This window comes from Balaenoptera physalus (assembly GCF_965194825.1).
Source record: "Balaenoptera physalus genome assembly, chromosome: 13".
Taxonomy (NCBI): Eukaryota; Metazoa; Chordata; class Mammalia; order Artiodactyla; family Balaenopteridae; genus Balaenoptera; species Balaenoptera physalus.
Window position 1 is genome coordinate 1980899 of NC_138892.1, and position 22275 is coordinate 2003173.

Sequence of the window (22275 nt, forward strand, 5' to 3'; positions counted from 1 at the left end):
TGTCATTGGATTTAGGGCCCCCTGAGTAATCCAGGATGATCCCATCTTGAGATCCTTAGGTACATCTGCAAAGATGCTTTTTTCCAAATAGGGTCACCTGCACAGGCCTGGGATTAGGACGTAGGGGCCTCCATTCAACCCACTCAGCCGCTTTTATCTCTAATAGATTTTCTCCATCTGCTTTTCCAGACTGTGGTGTTTATGGCCCACCCCTGACAGCCTAGCAGTGCCGTCCTGAAGGGCCCCCATTTGCTGCAGGTGCCGCCAGCCTCCCGCCACCTCAGCCCTCCCTCCTGCCCACCCCTCCCCTGTGCCCACCACGATGCTCTCCTGTGACTCAGGGTTTGTTGTCAGACTAAATGCTTTCACCATTAGCTGTGGAAACTCAAGGTCTTCACCTCACCTCTCTGAGTTCAGCTTTCGTCTCTAAGCAGTTGGTCACTAGGACATCCTCGTAGGGCTTTAGAAGGTTAGATGAAATGCATCGCAAGGCACGTGCACAGCCCCGGGCTCCATCAACGTGTGCAAGAAGGGTGAATAACCGAGGTAAGGCATGTGTGGTGGGGGGGCGGCAGCTGTCAGAGCGTCCGGCTGGGCCATTTGGCTGGTGCAGGGCACACATCAAAGCTGGAATAAAACAGTGGACCTTACACGGCATCTCGGAGCCCTGGAGCTGCCCCACGTGCATCGACCTCACTCTAAGGTAAAGCTGTTCCCATCCACTGAATTTCTATTAGCCATGATCACATTATTGTTGGGTCAAAAGAAACAAAAAAAAATCCTTGACATATATTAACATTTGATACCTAAAATAAGATTCTACCTTAAGAAAGTAAAACTAGTTGCGTTCAATACGTAAGTCTGCAAAGAACAGAGATAGATGAACAGAATATTGGCACACAGGCCAGCTTCCTAACACATCACGTAGAAGCACCCACACTTGAAACCTATCTGCTGGTCCTGGGATTGGGGATGTCCTATGGTTGACATTGTGACTTAAAGTAGCCAACCGACAAAACCACAGAAGCAGAGTGGGACCCCGTGAACAAGGGTCTCCCGCACAGGACTGCGTGGACATCAGCGGCCAGCCCCCAGCCCCAGGGTACGTGAGCCCTGCACCTGCAGACACCTGGGTGTGCACCTGGGGCGGGAGCCTGCACTGATGGACATCAGGTGCGGCCTCCGCCCTCCACTCCCGGGGGGGCACTGTGACACAGAGGGAAGGGGCAGGGGTTCTGGTGTGCCTGGAAGGGTGTGTTTCATCCCTCAGGTCCCGCAGCGCCCACCCTGCAGCCTGTGGGAAATGCCGCAGGGGTTGACCAGCAGGCCTGACATCAGACCTGGTCCTGTGGGTCCCAGGGAGGGCAGAGGGGGTGAGGCTTGAGACCAAGTTGCCTCCTGGGATAGTTGTCTGAAATGTACAAAATGGAATCCTAATTTTGCCCACAGGCAGAAACAGAAGGCTTTTATCATCATTGTGATTATGAAAGATAGAGTTTCTTATCCTCTCATCGGATCAATGCCTGGAGACCTCTTCCTGCTTTTCGGCTGCCCTTTACAACCCCGTGGGTCTCACCTCCTCCAGGATGGCCTCCTACCACCTCCTGTGCGTCCATCTCACCCTGGGCTCCCTGTTCCCGGGCTGGTGGTCCCCAGTGGGACCCGGTGCTGCTGTCTCTCTCTTGGGCGTGGGACCTCATTGCCCCCTCCATGGCCTCTGCACACACTGAGTGCTGGAAGTGCCCAACAGTGAAGCTTCTTTAGAACTCTGTGGTGTCACCTCCTGCTTTGTTCAGAAAGCTTTCCCCCTCTTTCAAAGGCTAATGTTTTATTTACCCTTTTTATTTTCATTATATATACTAGGATTCTTTTAATTGGGATCCCGTTAGCCTGTAGACTTTGACCTATTTCTTGCAGTTAAAAAAAAAATCACCTAGTCATTAAATACAATTATTACTTCACTCTTCTATCTCTTCAATCTACCCAACTATTACACGCTCTTGATTACTGCAATATTAGCCACAATAAAAATCAGAGAAATTTATCCAGAATCCTATAACACCTACAAATTAAAGGTCTTCTTTACTTTCTAAGTTCTCTCTCAGGCTCTGTCGATATGCATGTATAATTCTTGTTATTATACATTCATTTTGTACTAATTCTGTATTTTTTCCTACTTCATTCTACAAAAATAACCATTATTTTTGCTTTATAGTCTTTTTTTTTTTAAAATACTTCCTTTTTTATTTATTTATTTTTATATTTATTTTTGGCTGTGTTGGGTCTTCGCTTCTGTGCGAGGGCTTTCTCTAGTTGCGGCAAGTGGGGGCCACTCTTCATCGCGGTGCGCGGGCCTCTCACTATCGTGGCCTCTCTTGTTGCGGAGCACAGGCTCCAGACGCACAGGCTCAGTAGTTGTGGCTCACGGGCCCAGTTGCTCCGTGGCACATGGGATCTTCCCAGACCAGGGCTCGAACCTGTGTCCCCTGCATTGGCAGGCAGATTCTCAACCACTGTGCCACCAGGGAAGCCCTGCTTTATAGTCTTTACAATGTGTTTTTGCTTGAAAAATTCTAAATAAAAGAAAAAATATAAATAATTTAAAATCCTATCACTTAAAAGCAATCACAAGGATTTCCTGCCAGGACAGAGCAGCGAGTTTGTACTGCAACAACTCCCTTTGCTCTGCACTCATAGAAATGATGAACCACGTGTGAACAGAGAAAATGCAGACAGTGTCAGGCTCTGAAACAGGGAGACGCGCCTCTATGAGTTTCATTTCAAGAGGTGGGGGGGACAGGGTGGGGAGGGGAGAGTGTGACTATTGAGTGGGGTGAACGAGGGCCAGTGGTCTCTGGGTCCATACAAGGAGGACAAGGGTTGACACCTGCTGTATAATGGAGACCAGAATATCAGACTGGAGATGAGAGTCGGGCTATAGCCAAGGGGTGGAAGGAGCCCCATGAAATAAGACTGCAAACAGCTTGCTTTAAGATCCAAGGACCCTAATCTGAAGGGAGCTGCAGGCCTGGGGAGATGAGAGGAAACAGACATAACCGTGCGGCTGGGCTCTGAGCCTGGCACCCGCTGGCATCACGGATGGGCCTGCCTTGTCTCCAGCACCCCTGCCAGCCCGCACACGGTCCTGTGTAAGACCTGGATCTGGATGTACCTCAGGTGGAGTGGAGGCACGGTCCTCAGGTGGGGGAGTTGAGAGCAGGGAGAAGGAGGCAGGAGAGACACAGAAACAAAGGGAAAACAGCCCCAAACTCCACCCATCAGAGTTGACTTGGAAACCCAAACTGAGAAAGGCCTACAAAAGTATAATCCTGAGAAATAGAACCAAGAAAATAAACTCCTGCCATAGAAAGGGGCTCTAGGTGAAAATCATTCAGACCTTCACAGAGAGACAAACAGAAGCGTCAAAACAAGTATGTTGAAGGTGTTTACAGAGATAATTGAAGGTACAGTTTAAATCACAAAAGAATAAAAAACAAGGAGAAAACAGAGAAAATGCTAGCAGAACCGGTTTTTGTGAAAAATAACTAGCTGTAGACCTTAAATATTGATTAAAAGGGAGTCATTAAAATAAACTTTATACTCTGTAGGTTGTCTTTTCATTTTGTTTACGGTTTCCTTTGCTGTGCAAAATCTTATAAGTTTGATTAGGTCCCATTTGTTTATTTTTGTTTTTGTTTCTATTGCCTTGGGAGACTGACCTAATAAAACATTGGTACGATTTATGTCAGAGAATGTTTTGCCTATGTTCTCTTCTAGGAGTTTTATGGTGTCATGTCTTATGTTTAAGTCTTTAAGCCATTTTGAGTTTATTTTTGTGTATGGTGAGAGGGCGTATTCTAACTTCATTGCTTTACATGTGGCTGTTCAGCTTTCCCAACACCATTTGCTGAAGAGACTGTCTTTTCCCATTGTATATTCAAAGACGATGTGGTACATACAACAGAATACTACTCAGCCATAAAAAAGAATGAAATAATGTCATTTGCAGCAACATGGATGCAACTAGAGATTATCATACTAAGTGAAGTAAGAAAGAGAAAGACAAATACCATATGATATCACTTATATGTAGAATCTAAAATATGACACAAATGAACACATTTATGAAACAAAAACAAAATCAGGGACATAGAGAATAGACTTGTGGTTGCCAAGGAGGAGGAGGGTGGGAGAGGGTAGTAGGGGGATTTGGGAATTAGCAGATGCAAACTGGTATATATAGAATAGATAAACAACAAGTTCCTACTGTATAGCACAGGGAACTATGTTCAATATCCTCTGATAAACCATAATGGAAAAGAATATGGAAAAGAATGTGTATATATATGCATGACTAAGTCACTTTGCTGTACAGCAGTAATTAACACAACATTGTTATTCATCTATACTTCAATAAAAAATAAATTAAAAAAAAGAAAATGAAAAAATAAACTTTATAAAAAAGCAAGACATGTGTTGAACTCTAGCCTGGTTGAACGCAGTCAAAATGAGAAGTACTGAATTGGAAGGTAGCACAAAGGAAGTCATCCAAAATACAAAATCCAGACATGTGCTGAAATGAGCCTGTTTCAGCTTTAGATTAGATGCATGACAGCAAATTCTTCATTTCAAAGTGAGACCACCACATAGAAATCTCAAAGTTAATGGTTGACAACTAATGGAATAATTCTTAAAAGTATCACCAACCTCAAGGTTGCAGAAGGTCAGGGAAGTGGAGGCTCACGAGGGCTTTTGAGAATTTTTGAAGAGACCTATCAGTATCTCAAAATTCCCCACAGTGACTACTGCCCACTTTACTAAGAGATTAAAGTTTAAAAAATTCATCACAAGAGACTCAGAAAAAGGTACTGAAAAAGCCAATATCCATTCTGGATGAAAAATGACTTGTCAACTTAGAATTGAAAGCAACTTCTTAGCCTGAAGGGCATGTATCAGAAATATAAACAAGAATCATACTTAGTGACAACATTTTAAAAGCATTCCTTTTGAATTCGGGAACAAGACGAGGAGCCAGCTCTCACTGCTTCTCTTCAAATTTTCACTGAATTCAAACCAATGCAATTAGATAAGAAAAAAATTGAATTCAGAAATGATAAAAATTGTACAATTATATCTGTTTGCAGAAGATATGATTTTATACATCAAAGAAACAAAACAATCAAATAAACAAAACTACCAAGAAGGTGTCAGGATATGTGATTTTACAAAATGTCAATTGCTTTCCAAAGCAATAATAGAAAACATAAAAGAAAAAGTTCCCATTTATCTCCCCCCAAAACACTATAAGGTGACAAAGAGTTACCAGGCCTCTACATAGATTATAAACTTAAAAGGACAAAAATATAGATCTGAATAAATGGCTAGATATGTTTATGAGCTGGAAGTCTTAGTGGTGTAAACAAGTCAATTCTCCTTCAACTAGTCTTTAAATTTAATGTAATTCCAGTCAAAATTCCAGTAGTATTTTTCACGGAGCATGACAAGTTTGTTATTATATATTGGAGAAGGACAGAAAATAATGGAGTTAATTGTGAAAAAAAAAGATGAAGGGCTTATCCTACCATGCTTTAGCACATATTGGATGGCTATAGAATTAAGACAATATATTGAGAGTCCTGTGACAGACAAATAAACCAATGGAAGACAATAACCCAGGATAGACCCAAGATACACGTAATCAATATATGGCAGGGCTGAGATAGCCTCAATGAGAAAAAGATAGATTTTTTTTTTCAATACATGGGCAATTGCTTATCAATATGGAAAAAGTATCATTATTTCATATCATACTCAAAAATTATATCCAGGTGGACTGAATATTAAATATTAAAAAGCAAACTTTAAAATACTTTAGATCTCTTTTGATAAGCAACATAATGGATGAAATATCCTGTTATAATAGCCCTCAGAATGGGGAATAAAGTGTAAAATACATGCATTTAAATGCTTGTCTCTACTCAAAGGTAGTAATAAAAATCTTCAGGAATAACAAAATAACAGGAAAGTACAAAACCAGGCTCTAAAGAGATCGGTTGCCCATATAGGCATCTTCCAGCTATAGTAACATGGAGTTTGCGTGTCTGACGGTGGCACAGATAGGACCCAAAATGAGGAGTCAAGTATGTGTCCTTGTCTGTGGTTGGGACATGCTCAGTAAGGGAGGAGTCTGGAGATGAATTTTCCCTGAAGAAGAGAAGAAACAGACACTTGTCATATCAACTCTGGTTCTGGGTAGAGGAAAAATGTAGATTCCTTTGAAAATCCATATCTCAAAACTCTGTGGAAGGTTTATGGCTTGAATATACATTTTCTGTAGGGTCCTACAACATTGTAGCTGATACTTTGCTTTTAAACATGGTCCCAGGTTCAGAGGGCTCAAAGGTCCTGGCTGAAAAAAACACAATATTCTCTGTAATTATACACCCACAAACCCAACCTCAGGGCCTGCCCAGCGAATGGTCCATTGAAAACACCATAAACAGACAAAGACACAGGATACCACCAGGTAGGGAAACACACACAGCAGCAACACCACCCCACAGAGATGTCAGATTTGGTGGATTGGCAGGTGTAGATTATAAATACATATGTGTCATGTGTTTCAGTGTAAGACGGAACATAAAACATGGGCAGGGAACAAAACACTATTAAAAATGGGAGCTTAGTAATCAAACAAGCAAACAAATAAAAACTAGTTAATCCCTAGAAATGAAAAATGTAGTAACTAAAATGAAAAGCCAAAGGAACAGATGATATATCAGAGAGCTTGAAAAGGAGATGCGGCATCAAAAGAAAGGAGAGTGCAAATCAAATGTGAAGTGACATTGGGGAACTTGGATCCCACTGACAGATGAGAACTTGCTTCTCAGTTGTGGAGGAGGGAACACATTCACACACTCAGAGACAGAATGAGCAGGAGATCGCAGGTCGAGAGCCCTGGGGAAAAGTGATGAAGCCTTTGAATAGCATGTCAAATTTCAACTATGTTCCTGCTCTGAAAAAAAGGAAAAGGTTTCTCACTGTACCCTTATAACATTTGTTTAGAAGAATTATTCTTGAAAACCCACAGTCAACGTTTGAATTGTTCATTGTTCCTTTGGAAAATGAGGACATAGTTGCCTTATAAACTTTATTGTGTAAAATATAAGATAAAATTGTATTCATAGTTTATACATATTCTTAAACCCAAATTTAACTTTAAAATAATCTGCTGTGATATTCCAGGTTGTATTTAGATTTTCTTTAAGTGAGGGGTCCTTTTTCAGGACTAGTGTTTCTTGGACATGTGGGTTGCCTGCACTGACCAATACCCTCCCCAAGGCAGCACCAATTCAATTCACATTTCCACCCCCAGGGTATGAGAGTTCCTGTGACTTGCAATCAGATGGGTGAAAAGTGGTGGGGTTTTTCCTTATTTTTATTTGAATTCTGTTAAGTATGAATAATGCTGAGCATCTTTTCATGTGTTCAATGGAAACTTGTATTTCTTTTACCTGAAAACTATCTCTTTTGGTTCTTTGCCTGGTTTTCTTTTGGGTAGTTCATGTTTTACTTTGGGCTTATACACACATTGTAAATTAAGACACAACCATGTGTTGGCCATATGTATTGAAAAACATTTCCCTCTCTGTTATCTGTGTTCTGTCATTGTTTCTAACATTTTTAATCTTCAAAAAAATTTGCCTTTCTGTATAGTTAAAATAAAGAAGGCTCTCCTTTCTCCACTGCACCTTCTTTGTACCTTTGTCAAAAAAATCAGTAGGTCATCCATGTAAGCGTCTGATACTGGACTCTATTCTGTTCCATGGATCTACTTGAATATCTTTATATCAATAAAACACCATCTTCATTACTATAGCTCCAGAGTCAGTCTTTAAGTATTAAAATCAGGTAGTGCAATTCCTCTAATTATATTCTTCCCTTTTGAAAACACTTTTAGCTATTCTGGTCCTTTTGCTTTCTTATATAAATTTTAGAATTGGCCACAAAAATTCCTGCTGGCATTTTGATAGTAATTGCATATAAACCTATTGATCATTTTGAGGAGAATAACATCTTTATTACGTTAGTCTTTCAATCCATTACCAGTGTGTGTCTTTCCATTTCTTTAGGTTTCTTTGATGTATTTAATCAGAATTTTATAGTTTTCAAAGAATAGTATCTCATCTGTTTTGTTATTCCTATGTGTCATATACTTTTGAAGCTTTTGTAAATGGTGTTTTTAAATTTCAACTTCCAATGGTCATTGCTAGTATATAGCAATGTAATTCATTTTGTGCATGCATCTTGCATTTTGCAACCTTGCTAAACTCACTTATTAGTGAAGGAGCTTTCTACAAATTCATTTCATGGTGATGAATTATTTCAGCTTTTGAATGTCAGAAAAAAATTTATTTTGTCTTCATTTGTGAAAGCTATCTTCACTTGATATAGAAATCAAGAATTACACTTTTTTTCTTTTATTACTTTAAAGATGTTGTCCTACTGACTTCCTGCTTGGATGCCTGCTCTGATGATAAATCTGATGTAATCTTCATCTTTGCTCTTCTGTATGTCATATGACTTTTATCTGGCTGCTTTTCAGATTTTCTCTTTATCAATAGTTGTGAGCAATTTTATGAGGATGCATCTTGTAGTTTTCTTCTCATTTCTTTAACTTGGGGTTCATTGAACTTCTCGGATCTGTGAGTTTTTAGTTTCCATGAAATTTGCAAAATGTTCAACCATTATTTTTTAAAGTATGCTTCCTTGTGTCCCTTCTCTGGGGATCCCAAGTACACATATATTAGGCTGCTGAAAGTTTTCTTATAGCCCATTGATGCTCTGTTAATTTTTTATGTCTTTTTTTTCTCTGTACATTTCAATTTAGATGGTTTCTATTGCTATATTTTCACATTCTCTAATATTTTCTTCTACAAAGTCTAATGTACCATTAATCCCATTTAGTACACTTTTCATCTCCTACACTGTAGCTTTCATCTCTACGTGTTCGATTTGGGTCTTTTTAATATCTTCCATGTATCTACTTAACATGTTCAATCTTTAGTACTTTGAACTATGATATGCAGTTACAATAACTACTTTCAAGTCCTTTTCCACTAATCCTAATATCGGTGTTAGTTATGGGTTGGTTCCCATTGATTGATTTCTCCCTTCATTTGGGGCTGAAATTTCTGCTTTTTTGTATGCCTGGTAATTTTTTTTCTTTTGCCTGGTAATTTTTGATTAGATACCAGACTTTATTAACTTTACCTTGTTGAATGTTGAATATTTTTATATTCTTAAAATGTTCTTGAGCTTTGTTCTGATATATAGTTATGTTACTTGGAAACAGTTTTATTCTTTCAGTAATTATTCCACATTTATTAGGCAGGACTAGAGCAACACTGAGTTAGGGCAATTTTCCCCTATTACTGGAGCATGACCTTTCTGAGTAATCTATCTAGTGTCCCATAAATTAGAAGGTTTTTAGCTGACTTCTAGGAACAGGTAATATTCCTGGCCCTATGTGAGTTTTGGGTATTTTTCTCACTGTTCTTTTTGTTCTTCCTGAACTTAAGTAGTTTCCTTACTTTTATGTACTAATCAATATTCTGCCCCCTCTTTCTGTGTCACTCTCTTAAATACTCTGTCCTACAAATTCCAGCTGCTTTAGTCAGCTTGGATTCTAGGCTTGGTCTACTCAACTCAAGCATCTGCCAGGCTCCCTGTGGGTTTTCTTTCTCTGTACTCTCAGTGATGGGAAACTCTTTAGGCAGTCAGCTGGAGCAGTTGGGGAGAGCACCTCACTGGTTTTCCATCTCTCAGGGATCCCTGTCTTTCATTGCCTGATGTCCAGTATCTTGAAAACCATAATTGTTTTTAATTTTTCATATATTGTGTCTGGCTTTGTTGTTGTTTCAGGCAAGAGGTTAAATCTGACCCCCTTTACTCCATCTCTGTCATAAATGAACATCAACTCTGAACTTTTTTCAAAGATGTGACAATATAGAAAATAAATACACCTGAGTCCATATGGATATAAATGAATGACTGAATAAATAAACAAATGAGAGAGAAGAGACAAACCTTCATTGTAGAATAATCCCAAACACTATATGTAGATAATCCTCCCTCTGGGACGTAGAGATTCATCCCGAAGGGTGGGTTAGTCTCAGGGATTGGTTTCCAAAGAATAGGATAGGAAAGGAAAAACAGTAACTGTACAGTGGAGAACCTGGCAAATACCACTGTAACCAAGTGATAGAGGTCAACATCACCAATGATAAGTCATGTGATATCATGTGCCCCCTGATATGACATGATGAGAAGGGCACTTCCCCTCTGCACTATTATTTCCAGAAATCCATAACCCTAGTCTAATTATGAGTGAAACAACAGAAAAACCCAGGTTCAAGGATATTCTACAGGGTACATGGCCTGTACTCTTCAAGACCTTCAAGGTCATAAACAATAAGGAAAGATATAGAAACTGCGGCAGACAGATGAGACTGAGATATGACCACTAAACATCACGCAGGATCCTGGATTAGATCCTAGAACAGAAAGAGGACATTAATGGAAAAACTGGTGAATAAGCTGGAGTTTCATTCAAAAAATGATTTGAAACATAGCCCACACTGCAGTAGAGAAGAAAGGATAGACTCTCCAATAAATGGGGTGAGATCATTTGGATATCTGTATGGATCTCCACACTTTACCTTACATAAAAATCCATTTCAGATGGATTACAGGTCTAAATGTGAAAACAAGGAAGCTTTTAGAAGAAAGCACGGGAGCCTATCTTTACGGTCTTAGTGTAGGCAGATTTCTTAACCAAGACCTAAACTGGGAAAGTGGAAGAATTGGATTATAGTGAAATTAGGAATCTCTGTTTATCAGAAGATACTGTTAGGGGAGTGAGAAGGCATCTAGCAGAGTGGCAGGAGATATTTGCAACACGTGTGTCCAACACGGGACGCATATCCACAATATGTAAAGAACTTCAAATTAATAGGCAAGAAAAGACAACCCAACAGAAAAAGGGACAAAATGTTTGACTAAGCACTTCACAAGAAATGGACTTCCAAGTGGCCTCTGCAACTTTGGTGATTTCTCACCATCTGTGCTCCAGAATGGGGAAAAACCCAGAGCACACAAAGATGGGGAGGAAATGGGGCAATGCCATCTCTTAATTGCTGCAACTGGATGTGTGCCCTCCAATCCCTTTGGGAAACCACTTGGCAGTATCTACTGAGGCCCCAACTAAACACACTCTGTGATGGAGCTATTTCATTCCCAGGTGAGGTACTGATAGACACGTGGACGTGAGTTCACCAAGAACCACATACAGGAATATTTAGAAAAGGGCTTCTGGTGGCCCCCAGTTGGTGGCTACCTAGTTGCCCATGAATAGAATGGGCACAGACATGTTGATATATTCACACGATGGAATCCTTTACCACAGTGGAGTGGATGAGATGCAACTTCATGCAACAACGTGGAGGAATCTCACAAATACTACTTTGAGCAAAGGAAGCTGAATGTAAAAGACACTATGTATGTTGGACCCCATTTACCTAAAGTATAAGCCAGATGAGAGAAGTCCTTTCTGTAAAAGGCAGGAAGCGGGTACCACCTTAGGAGGATGGGGTGGTGACCTGAAGGGAGCACCAGGGGCTCCTGGGGGGTCACCGTGTCCTGCTTCTTGATCTGAGTTTTGGTTCCATGGGTGGATTCTGTCTGTGAAAATTCAGCAAATCACATACCCTTTGGTACCTTTACGATTATGCAGCAAGACCTTGTTAGAAGAGGTTTTATTTTTAATGTCATATTTTGATTTGCTAAAGCTTTGTTGACAGTCCGAGGATTTTTATTATTTTCCTCTACATTCTTGGCCCACATTTGAGATAATTTTAATAAAATAAATACACATGGAAAATAAGCAGTGAAAATTTCATATCTTTGTATCTACCTAACCCTCTCTCCCAGTCCCTCTGTAAAGCAACATCTGACAGTAATTTCATATCCAGAATTCTGCCTTTTCCTCTGGAAGGTTCTGGTCATATTAACATAAACTTCTGGAGCTAGGGAATGTTTTAAGTATTGCCTAATATAAATGACTCCTCGTGATCTCTGAACTGTATTCTCGCTCTTCTTTACTTCCTGTGATATTTAAACTATTGCAGATCACACAAAAAGGTGGAAAACTTAATGTGGATAATATACTGGATAATAATAATCAAGGAAGAAACAAATTATATAATTATATGTTAATTTCATTTCTATATCTAGATGCAAAACTCTTCAATAAAATGTAGACATGAAATCAGGCTGGTTAGTGTATTTAAAAGGATGACCAGTCATGGATGAGCAGAGTTTGTTCCGGGAACCGAGAAGCTGGCCTCGGTGGATGCCATTCACCCTCATGGCTGCTCCTATGAACAGCTCAGCTGCTCGTCCTTGCTTCCTGGATGAGATGTTGGCAGATCTGGTCTCTCTTCTGGTTACTTTCAGATCTTCAACGCCCATGTAGTCCAAAAGCTTCACTTCAAACCCTCATCCAAAGTAAATCTTCTCCCCAGTGGCATCTCCGGTGGGGCTGTCAGGTGGCTTATGGTGGGGAGAGGTGCCCTTGTCTTCTCTCCTCCAGGCTCGATTTTCTGTCCCCATCTCATAACTGCTCTTCAAGACCCTTCTAGGTCTACCCAGAATTAATGGGTCAGAGGGCAAGGGCCCAGGCTCCGGGGATGCAGGGGCTGTGATGGGTTGTCGGAGCTCTCTCTGTTAACTTGCTTTCAGACAAGGTGCTCCTTAGGCATATTCTTATGGGACCTAGAGTCCAGCTTCTGCAGTGGGTGACAGCCCTCCTCTGCTGGCCACCCATAGCCCTTCACCCGCCCCAATTCTGTATCACATTCTCCTGGGGCAGGGCTTCTTCACAAGGGCTCAAGTCTGGCTCTCAGCCAGGAGCCAGGGAAGCATGGCCCTGTGTCCCCTGTTGGTGGAGAAACTCTCTGCTCCCTCTGTAGCTGCCTTTCTCCTTGCTTGACCAGACAGCAGTATTGAGTCATGGTTAATGCCAGACCATCTGACATTCAATTCTGGCATTTCCTCTTCCCACCTACAAGACTGGGGTGGGGGGGGGGTGGGAGGGCAGTAAGTCCCGAATCTCTTGGAGGCTGGTCTTCCTCATTGGTCAAAGGAGGTGCCTGATAGCCCCCACCTTGGAGCGTTCTTAGGGGAATGGATATACACATGGGCCCTCAGACCAAGGATGGCACGTGGCCTAGATCCCACACCTCAATGTTAGCCAGCATCACTGTGTCCTCTGCTGCTCCTGGCTCTCAAGGCCTATCCCTTTTTCAGACCCAAAAAGCTTCTAGACTCTTTGCTCCAGTCCAAGGGGACAGAGGCCAGGCATGAGGCTGCTTCCCTTCAGCACATCTCATGTCACTTGGGCCCCTCCCCCTAAGATCCAATTACCCCCATTGCATTTGAGAACCCCCTTTAGTTCTTGTTGTAATTTCTCCCTTACAGAGAAGGGTGACAACAGAGGGCTTCATAAGTCTGGGGGCTCCAACACGAATTCACTTCTCACATCAGGGTGAAAGGTGTGTCTTCTGGACCCTCTCAAATGGGTGAGCAGCCTCAAGTGACAGATCCACTTTGAGATCTCACTGCGCCTTTGAACCCCTTCGTCTGCCATATCCCAAGGTGGTCCTGGCATTTCAAGCTCTCTGAGTGTCGGCCCCCTTTTGGTTCACGTCTCAGCCACCCAACCAAGCAAACCCTGGGGGCTACAGCCCTGGCTCCAGGTTCTCTGCTGAGCGGGCCCATATCAGGAAACTCAGCCTGGTCCAACTTTACGTTCCTTCCACCATTTTCCACACCCTTAACTTCCATCCCATACGTACTCTCCAGTTTCTGTCTGGAGAAGTTGGGAAACACAGTTCTTTTGGGGTACAGTGAACCCGCGTCCTCTTGGTTTACTCTCTGAACCTCACCTTTTGGGGTCTGCTGGGCCTTGAGTCTAGTCCTCGGTCTGGAGGCCATGAGAGGCAGTGGGTGGGTCCTGAGAATCAGCAGCGTCTTGCAAGGCAGACCTTCCCAAACAACAGCAGACCCTCTGCGACGTCGAGAATTCAACTTTTGTTGTAATGCCGCCCCTGGCAGGGTGAGCCTCTGAGTTTGGTTTTGGAAGTCTCAGCCCTGTGGCAGCAGGAGGAAAGGGTCCCTTTTTTAGGGCAGATGTGGGGTCTTCTGGTTGCGTGTGGTGTGTGAGCTGGGAGGCCTCTCTTTCCCCACTCTGCTGAACACAATTAGGAACAAACAGCCAATCTTGCCACACTTGTTAGTTTGACAAAATGTTCTGAGGCATCAAATCAATGGTCACCCAGAGCCTTGCCCCTTGTAAGTGTTTGATCAGGAGTATCCAGTCCTGATATTTTTTTGGGTCTCTGCTGCTATGTCACACCACAGAAATAGAGCCAGTAGTGCCTTTAAATTGAATCAGATTCAAGAACCAATTCCAGAAAGCCTGGAAGCAATTCAGAAAATGTATCCTTAAGATTTCATTCCTCTAGGACCACTCTTCATTCCAAAGTCTGTGTCAGTCAGGATTCTCCCAAGAAACACAACAAATAGGACTCACATGAGCATTTATAGGAATGGGGTCACATGACTGAGGGGCTGGCATGTCTGAAATCCATAGGGAGGCCAGCTGGTGAGGAACTCAGGTGCAGGAGTTGATGATGAACTCTTGAGGCAGAATTTCTTCTTCTGCAGGAAATCTCAGGTTTTGCTCTAAAAGCCTTCAACTGATTAGATGAGGTCCACCCACACAACCAACGGTCATCTTCCTACTCAGAGTCAACCAATTGTAGATGTCAACCACATCCACAAAATACCTGTACAGTGGTGCCTGAATTCATGTTTGATAAAATAACTGGGGACTGGAGCCCAGCCAAGCTGACACAGAAAACTCACCTTCACAGTGACTAATTCTAAACATTTTGTCATGTTGCATTGATCTGTTTGCTATCTGTGACAATGTCATCCTGTTTTGATTGAGGGAGTTATTTATACTTCATGTTAAAAATAGCAATCCTTGGAGAGTCTATCTTCCAAGTGCAATTTTCAATCACTTTGTCCTGTTCCCCAAAATACCACATTAAGGATCTGGTTGGGATGCTATTAAATGCACAGTTAACATAGAAAAGACTCATACCCATTTGCCAACCATACAATTGCATTGCTAGAAAACCAAAGAGACTGCACTGAAAACACCATCCAAATTATACACGATGGATGTGGTAACACAGCTGGAGTACAAGATAAGTGAACAAAAAATATCGTTTGCAGAAACATCCAATTTCAAGTGGAAGTAGACAGAAAATCCCATCCATAATAACAAAATAACCATAAAATTTCTAAGAATACATTTAATCCAGAAGGTGTAGCCCTGACGTGTAGAATATCATAACATCTGGCTAAATTGTGGGAGATGTGTCCTTTCTGGATGGTGGGTATCAGGCACCCAGAGAGGCAGACATTCAGGTCAGGGATAACTCCAGAAATTCATGCAGGGTGGGGTGGCTACACTGGCAGGAACACTGGAGATGAAACAGGACCACATGCTCGTGGGCCCCATGAGGGTCCCTCCTGCCCTAGTGTTTTGGAGTTAATTCTTTAAACTTCATGGATCTCAATTTGTTTTTCCTTGAAAATGGTCATCGTAACACCTGCCTCTTTACCCATATGGTTTTTTTTTTAAAGGAATTGAATGGAATAGTCTATGGAAACCACTGTGTAATCTGCAAAATAAGTTTCCATGGCTGGAGCACCAACATCATGAAGGAGCATCAGACAGGAGTCATGTCACTTTGTCTCTGCGTGTGCACATGTGTGTGCATGAGTGTGCATATACCCATGTGTGAGCAACCTTCACTTTATGAACTTCTCAATGAATAATTCCTCCTCATAATTTCTCAGGAGAAAACTCTGTGCTTTCTAAAACCACACCGTGGAGACGATTCTCTGGACTTTTCTACCAGCGAGCATTTTTCAGGGGCTCCTGACCTGCCCATCAGCTTTTTCCACTTCTTTGAGATGCAGGCTGGTGAGGCGAACTGACTGGTTAAGTACACTTGGGAGTTAGCTGTTTGAAATGCAGACTTAATTCGTGTTACCAAAGGGTCTTAAATTATTCAGGTAACCTTGGATGAGTCAATTAACCTCTCTGGGCTCCACTGTCTTTATCTGGAAGATGAAGGGGCTGCAGGAGATGGGCTGCGTGATGGTTTCTGAGCTCCTGCCTGGCTTCTGCACTCTGATGCGGGGGTTCAGTTCCCCAAGGTGCGTGGATTCTTGGTGCTGATGGCACAAGTAAGAACCATAAATAAACTGTTTCCAACGTGAAGATGTCATAAGACTAATATGTAGCTTCAGGTAGAGAATAATTATAATCTTCAGTGAACAAGAAAACTACCTGAAATTATAACAAATTCAAGCAAATTCCCTTGATTACAAAAGAGGGAATATAATTCAGATGTGGTTTTCTACGGCTGCAACATGATATGCTATTAGGGCCTCAGAATAACAGCAGAGATTTTTCATCTCTGGCCGCACGCCTTACGGAGGGATGCTTTGTGCCATGGACATCTCCTTGCCAGCCGGCGAGAGGAACTGCACTGGAAGATATTTAATACTCAATGATAATAGGATTCAATGCTCATTATTCAAGAGTAGGCATGGGTTCTGGCCCATGGTAATTATTAAAATCATGTTTATGCCAAGTAATGCAATGAACGTCACCTATTTTTGACCTGACCGTGCACAGAAGGTGGGGGAGGCGATGTTTTACATCTTATCAATTGGATTTAGAGTGTGCTTGTGCTGCAGCGGGAGCGGGGGCCTGTCCAGGATGATTAGCGCCATGGCTGGTGGATGGATGAATGGCTGTCGGGCTGCCCAGACTGCTCAGGTCTGAGCGGACCCCACCTTCTGCCAGGGAGACTCAGGGACCCAGTGTCTCAGCAGGAGCTCATTTTAGCTACAGGATCAGATCCCGATTTCCTGGCCTGATCAAGGCCCTTCTCTGCCAGGTGCCATCTTGCATTGGGTCTGTAGCAGCTAATGTTGGTGGTGCATCAATTTGCATCGTAAAGGGCAACAGTCCAAGTGGGAGGCCAAGGTGAAGTCCTCTCCAAGGGCCAACAAGACGCTCACTAGACCCCAGAAGAAGCAAAGCTTGCCCCCACTTCTGCAGACACACCTTCTCACTTTCTCCAGCCATAGATATGAGATCGGGTGCCTTGATGGGGAAGAACCCAAATGCCCCTGGATCTTGCCCCACCTGCTCATCCAGGACCTTTGTTCTCCTACAACTTATGGAGCTGTTACTGGGAGTCCCCGTGCCTGGGAGGGTCAGACACTACTTCACTGCACAGCTCTCTGTTTCTGCTCTAAATGCCAATGGCCGTGCTGGGGGTTCCGATTCTGTCCCCTGTCAGAATTGGTGGCCCTGGAGTTTCAGGGCAGAGCCATATCCTTGGCATCTCAGTATATATGCTGGACTCGACTGTCTGCCTCAAAGATGCAGTGAGGGGCCCTCTGCTCTCTCCTCCTTGCACTTAGCCCTCTGGCCTCAACACAGAGCTGCTTGGGCACCAGAAGTTCAGGTTCCGGTGAACCCTCAGGGGTCCCTCGCTTCACAGGATTCAGGGGCAGCTGGGATCTGGACGGCTACCTCCCCAGCCTTGCTTCACTCATGCTAATCAGCTTGTGCCCTGGGGGTGAGGATCTGCCCCCCCAAGGCAGGGCTTCTGTGCCCACGGATGCTGCCAGCAACCGGACCAGGGTTGGACCACAGCGGGCCAGGATACGTCCAATGAGAGGATGCACAGTCACACGGGTCCACATCTCTACAGAGCAGTTGCCTCTGCTCCTTCTCCAGATCGATCTCGGGAGTGCCTGGGATTTGGCTAATTGTCAGACTCTTCCCCAGAACAGAGAACATCCTCCAAAGTCCGTAAGGCGACTCTTGAGCGCTGAGCGCTTGTTCTCATTACTTGCGGGAACAGCCTATCTGGGTGAGTGCAAATAGATTTCGTTTTCAGCTGCAAATCTGCTATTCCAAATTTCTTCAGCCTCATCCACTGTTCTGTTTCAATTCCTCTGTCAAACGCCTTTGTGGAAGGAATTTGACAGCTGAGGGCTGATGAAGCAGCAGATTGAGTGCTGGGCTGGAGAAAATTTCAAATGTGTGCTGCTGACTCGCTGGGAGCAAAAGAGACTTGAAGACATAATGAAAATGATGATTGAAAAACATTCTTAATTTATAATGCAAAATATGAGATTCACTATAGATGGTGGCCAGTAAGTTCACCGCCTTCCAAGGGCGCGAGTGTGTATGTGCACTGATGTGCATTTTTTCTGCTCTTGGGTGGCTGGTTTGTGCTGCCTGCTCGTCCCTCTTTTAAGACCACCTGGCAGCCCTGGGCAGAGCTCCTCGAAGAAGGGGTTGGAGTTCAGGGGGTGATCGGGGGGTGGAGGGGAGTACTAGGTGGTTGGCGAAGGTGTGCCCTGGGGCTGAGGGCTGACATCACCAACAGAGGGACCTGGGCGCTGCACACGGGAACCCGCGGTCTAGCCCCTCAGGGTACCCCTGGCCTGGAGCATCTCCGCCAGCAGGCTTTGCAGCCCTCTCTTCCAACCCCGATGGAACAATCTCTCGAGGGGCCAAGACTGCAGCTCCTGCAACCCCATCCGTGCCGAGGTCAGCGCCCTGGCTGGTGGCGGAAGCAAGGGCCCTGGAAAAGGAAAACAAGACCCTGGACAGCTGAGGTCGGCTGGGGGTGTGGGTGCAGAGACCTGTGAGCGGCCCCAAAGTGAGAGACGGACATTGTGCCCCGAAGGCAGGACCGCCCAGTGCATGCGGGCTACTCTGTCTCCCCAGCACCCCCATCTCCCTTCAGCCCTGGGTGGGATGGTCAACCTTAGGGGTTAGATTCCACCGTCGCCTCCACCACCTGCCAACAGGCATCCTTGGTCCGTTGTCTGTGGGGTGGGGGAGTAACAGCAGGGTCCCCAGGACCACCGAGTAGGACCTGCAGCAGGAAATACGCAGGCTGGTCTCAGCTCCTCTGCCTCCCGACCTGGCAAGAGCTGGGCAAGGCTTTCTCCTTCTTTCCTCCAATCCCCTTTAGACCATCGTGACCATGATGAAGAAAACTCATGAAAACCAAGAGATGGAGCTCAGAGCTGCCCCCGAGCTAGGGCTCAGGGTCCATCCTTCAAGGCCCCTGGAGGCGGGCGTCCTGCAGCAGGACCCGAGGCGCCCCTGCCAGATTCCCACCAGCTCCCCGGGAGGTGTGAGCATCTCTTAGTTTGCTGGTCCCCCGCCATCCGTTATGGGCTCAGCGGTGTCCTTCCAGATTCATGTGTTGACCTTCTAACCCGGAGCTGGGGTCTTTGAAAGGTGATTAAAGTAAAATGAGGTCCCAGGGGTGGACCCTGAGCCAACAGGACTGGAGTCATTATAAGAGGAGGAGATCAGGACACAGACACACACATAGGGATGACCGTGTGTGGACACAGGGGGAAGACGGCTGTCTACACACCAAGGAGAGGTCTCAGGAGGAACCAGCCCTTCCCCGCCTGGATCTCAGATTCCAGCCTCCAGGACTGGGAGACAATTAATTTCCATTGTAGCCCCCCAGTCTGTGGCTTTGTTGCAGCCACTGCACTGCCTGACACCCCCTCAGACATGGTTTTGTCCCCTGCATAGGGACCGACCTGTAGCGACTGACAGGCATGTAAAAGCCAGAGCAGGTTGAAGGCAGGTGCTAACCCTGGGATGATGTGTCACCGTCTGTCTCTCCTGGGCCACCCTGGCCGCCGGGTCTGGTTGGATCCCAGGTCTGCTCTCCCATCTCAGGCCTCTTTGTCCTCACCCCACGCCTGCTCCAGCAAAGCCCCGGGCCCCAGAGAGCAACGTGTGCCCATTTCTCGGCCTCCTGATTAGACGCTGAAGGTTTCCTTGGCCCTGACATTTACTCTTAAGTAGCTTCCTCTTTCCCCCTGGAAATTTTAATGAAAAAATAATGAAGATGCCAGCTATAGAAATCAGATTAAAAAGGAAGTAAGACACCAGAGCTTGTTGCCGATCAGGAGGAAGTTCAAAAATAGATAAATATTATCCATTCCATCAAAAATTTACGATTAATCACCATTTTCATACCATTGAAGTTGTCAACGAATTTGATTACTATTCTCAATTATAGACTTTGCAAATTCCCCCCTTCCCAAAGAACAAGTGACATTTCTAATTGCTGATCTAAGAATCCGCTTCCCAAAATAGATGGAGAAGACAAAAATAAGTGTGGAGATGATGGTATTTCATCACCCAGTATTGGGCAAACTGTCACGGAGGTGGCAGCGGGCGGGGAAGCTGGCCAGTCCCGCAGCCTCAGGCCACGTTGGGGAAGGTCCGCCAGGCCCAGCCTGTCCAGCGTTGGGGAGGTGCTGGCCCCGCCCACCTCCTCTGTTTCTTCGTTTCTAGGCCCTGACACACATTGCAGGTACCTCTACTCACTTGAGGGTGGGTGGCCCTCGGCCAGAGAGGGGTGGCGGTGGGCAGGGAGGTGCCCTGAACTTGACGCCACACTGTTTCCCAGGCTGCGGGACCACCGGTGACTTTGCTGGGGGGTCAGCGCTGACGATCTGTAGAGCATCCTGGAAGCAGGCCTCTGAGTTGCTGCTCCTCCCTGGGTTCACACGGCGGCTACAACCGCCTCCCCGCTTGTGCTGCAGGAAAGTTTCCAGGCAGATTCTGCAGTGTCCGAGGGGCAGCTCTGGTCCTGGGCTTGGTCCACAGCCCACGTGGCCCGACTGAGTAGGGCAAAGGCTCCTCCTCCTCTGTCCTGCGGCCCCCCTCTGCTCAGGACCCTCAGGTCACTGAGCACAGTCACGCCTCTGAGCCGTAGATGCACCCACGTCCCACCCACATCCCAGCCGTCCCTCCGTCCCCTGACGGCTCCTCGGACTCTGCACTTGCCAAGAGGTCACACCCCCCTTCTCCCTCCCCACACCCTTGGCCAGGCTTGTGGTCTGTGCCGTGGCTCCTGGTTCTGCACGTGGGGTGTGGGACACAACACCGCTCCCAGTGCCAGGACGCCGCTGGGCTACGCCTTTGCCATGTCTCTGGCCTCTCCGCCCTACTCCCGCCCCTGGCCCTGAGGTCAGAGCCATTGGTTCCATCCACAGAGAAGCCCTAAGGTCAGCAAGCTGGAGGCTGGACTGAAGGACACAGCCTGTGCGTGGCAGAGCAGGGACAGAGCTGACCGCCCAGCTGCTGCCTCTGTGGCCGTCTGTCCCCACAGCTAGAATGTGGACAAAGGGCTGCTTATGTACATCTGGGTCTCCCTGGACCAGGCAGGGGGAGGGCAATGCAACCTGTGAAGGACGGGTGGTGGTCCGGGCTGGAGGACAAAGCAGCCTGGGAGGGAGGCGTGGTCCAGCATAACGTGTTCGCAGAGGAGCTGGAAACGGAAGAGGATTCCCGGCCACGGAGGGCTGGCTGCTGATCTTGGTGTCTAGATTTACAAACGATGCCGGTTGCTGGTGCTGCATCGCCCTTCCCTTGATGACCCTTAAAAGTGCACTCCAACCTCTAGAATTCAGGCCATCTCTGGGGAGCTCTGCACGTGGGTCTGGAGTGGCCTTGGCTGGGCCAGCCCTGGCTCTGCCCCTCAGCCCCTGGCCATCTCAGACAGGTGACCAGATCTCCCTGGAGGTCAGCTTTTAACAGCTGTGAAACGGGCTGTGAAGCAGACCCAAGTCAGCTCCGAGATCTGTCAATGAACCTATGGATTTACCCATTCTCTTCGTCACGTGGCAGCATATGCTTCCCGAGTGCCCAGCAGGTGTCTGGATTCCTCCTCATGCTGGGAGGTGCTTGAACTCGCTGACTTTCTCAGTCGCATGCAGAGAGTGGCGTTGCTGCTGGATTATTTAGAAAGAACATCCCTAATAGCATCTGGAAGCAAAGCCAGCAAATGCACACACACAGCCTGTGTTCACACGCGTGTGGGTTAGTGTGACAGGAGGATGCTGACCGACTCCCACTGGGCCCGAGACACTCACCAGCAGCCGTCCTGTACCGTTGTGGGCGTCTTTGTGTTTCAGGTGAAGAAATCGGGGCTTCCGGGGGTCCATGAACTCTCGGGGCAGAGAGGGTTCTTCCATCACACCGCCTCGGGTCGTGTGTGTGGC